General features: G+C 39.3%; 1 long non-coding RNA gene across 3 annotated transcripts; it reads left to right on the top strand.

Moving 5' to 3' along the window:
* The first annotated feature begins 331 nt into the window (after nt 1–331).
* Nucleotides 332–2,032, top strand: LOC127323528 (uncharacterized). Of its 3 annotated transcripts, none has more exons than XR_007865804.2 (4): nt 332–675; nt 1,226–1,341; nt 1,435–1,493; nt 1,574–2,032. It is a non-coding gene; the product is annotated as an uncharacterized lncRNA (long non-coding RNA). The 3 variants fall into 3 exon arrangements; XR_007865805.2 differs by having other exon boundaries at nt 1,221–1,341; XR_007865803.2 differs by having other exon boundaries at nt 332–1,341.
* The last annotated feature ends 680 nt before the right edge of the window (nt 2,033–2,712 follow it).

The following is a 2,712-nucleotide window of genomic DNA, read 5'->3' as shown; positions in this document are numbered from 1 at the left end:
TAGTTATATAGTTTTATATTCGACCTGTTTGCTCAGATATGTTGGTTTACATTCGTGCGCAACCTATTGGGCAAATATGGACGCAGCTTCAGTGACTTTCAGGTCAAAATTCCAGCGGTTGAGTGATTATTGGTTGGATCCATTCATGAAGTCACGGCTGGACTTTTGACCTGAACGTCAGTATAGCTGCGTCGCAGCTCCAGTGACGTTCAGGTCAAAAGTCCAGCGTTGACTTTGGTTCAATATCAGCCATCCAAATCCAATCGAACACACATGAATGTATCCAACCAAAAATCACTCAACAATTAGTCGTTTCCAGACTAAAATCTTAACACCCATTTACAAGTACATCCACTCTTCCAGCCTCACCGCTTCCGGGAAAATCTGGCGTGGTGTTGGCGGGGCCTTCCTTTTCCACTCACGAGGTGCTGGGGTGTTGCATGTTTGTTGCTATTTCTCTTTATATTATGCTATTCTAAATTGATTATGGTGAATCATCTTCTTGCTATTCCGGTTTTAACATGTGCACAGAAGCTTCTTACTGTGAGAAAAACATGTTAAAACCATTTACACCTTTGATATTGTAGTGTTGCCTGCCATGATAATTGCAGTGCTTAATCTTTTTTGCTTGCCGGTGCTCATTAGGAGGAGGGGTCTATGCAAGAAGTTACAGTGGTAATGCTTCCTTCTTCCTTCTATTTTCTTCAGTTCAGCAACACCTATTATGTTTGCTTCATAATATGCCATGCTGGTGTTGGTATACATATTTAACTAGACTTCAGATGATACATATCTCTTGACATCGAATTGCAGTTTCCTAAATGCCTCCCTTCCCCACTACTTTCTAAATGCATAGCATGCTAATGTAAAATCAATTGAATGCGAAGTTCAATTACGTAACATATTTTCCATTCTTGGGCATCCTTCTGGAAGGAGCTACTTACCTGAAAAGGCAGACCGTAATAAACATGGAAAATAAAACAATAACAAACCATTAGAGGCCCGTTGCATGCTTGTGTCATGTCCACTCTGATTTTATATCAATTATCTGTCCTTTTTGGGTGCTCATTCCTTAAATTTAACCTTTTATAAGTCTCTGCACCTTCAGCTATATAACAACCATTGGTATTTGCTTCCAACCATACATAGCTAGCTTACACCATGTAAGTATTTTGTTTATGCACTGCAACCTATTGAGTGCTGCAAACAAATTTCAAAAGCATAGGCCATCGAGAAAATGAAATGCCAACTAGATCTTGGCAATACAATCGCTGCCTAGAAGTGTACTGCCTGGTGTGTTGCTACTGAAGCTATACCAGCCATGGTGCGTTTCCTATCTAGGTACTGCTATGGCAATCTTTTATAAAGTGTTTGATGTAACATTTTTTATTGGTATGTACATACTAAGAACTAATCAATTCAAATCCATTGCAGGGGCAAGACCACATAATAGTAGTATTAAACGAGGAGTATTTTGCTTAGATACTGATGCGGTGAGCTTTTGTACATTATAATATCTTGATTCCTACTGGTTTACACAAAATGAGTACTGATTGTTCAAAACTAATTGCAGTTCCAAGATGATGTTTAGATTGCTAAATTCAGGTGTCTGAAAACGATAGCTGATATCATTCAGTGTTCAAGCTACCGGCAGAGCTGGTGTATTTCCAGAGAAGACAATCTAGATAATAGTGTTACCAATAGTGTAGATCAAAACTACTAGATAATTGATGCCCTCTGTAATGCAGATCCATCCACTATGTAATTAAGTAGGAATGTGCAACGATACTGCTTAGTCCAGCAGGAATGTGTACGCACCGATGTTGCCTGGCTAGAAATGGTCACCGGCTCGGTCCGCTCCATTCATTGTATCTGGTCTCGCTTAACATTATTAACCAAGCAATCCAAGGTAAGTATCTGCTAGCACTGTCAACTAATTTGAGTCCTAGATATGGAGCAACTTTCTTAATGTGGTCAGTTGTATCATCTACCTTATCATACTTCCACTGTATAACCATGTTGATTATTTTTCCGGTACAAGCTTGCTCTACAGTTTTCTTACCATCACAGGTCAATACCGCTGCTCTGCATGCTAAAAAGTAACACGAAATCAAGCTAACTCTAGAATTTTCTTACTGTCACACTTCAAAAAGCGGTACTCTGCATACTAAAAAGTAACACTACGGGCGCGGCGTGCCGCAGCGCCTACGCTTCCTAGTTTTGTCCAAAAATTCAAACTTCTTCGAAAAATCTGAAAATTTTACAGAATGTCAAGAACACTAATATGAGTCTACTATTCTTATATGAGCCATTTCTGGGCACATATGATCCATTAAACATAGGTGCAAAGTACGGTCCAGATTATCTGTGAGAGTATGTACAAACTGTAGTATAGGGTACAAATACTGGATACATAGGCAGTATATGATGTTGTATTGCTGAAAATGGCATAGAAAGGTGTATTGAGAATTGAGAGTGGCATAGACACAACTTTAGTTTTTGTAATGACAAAAACACAACTTGTGAATTGGGGAGTGGCATAGAACCAATTAACCTAACAAAACAAAGTCACCGCTTGACTTTTGACCTGAACGTCAGTGAAGCTGTGTCCAAGTAGGACTCATTATCGCTCAATCGAAGTCAGTCGCCCAACCCTCGTTAGTTCGCTCAAATCGATCAGTTGATATTGTTTCCTCTCGATGTGTTTATTTG

The sequence above is a fragment of the Lolium perenne genome, chromosome 3, assembly GCF_019359855.2.
Source record: "Lolium perenne isolate Kyuss_39 chromosome 3, Kyuss_2.0, whole genome shotgun sequence".
In the NCBI taxonomy this organism is placed as follows: Eukaryota; Viridiplantae; Streptophyta; class Magnoliopsida; order Poales; family Poaceae; genus Lolium; species Lolium perenne.
Note: the sequence above shows the minus strand (reverse complement) of the source record. Positions and strands in the feature narration are given on the sequence as shown.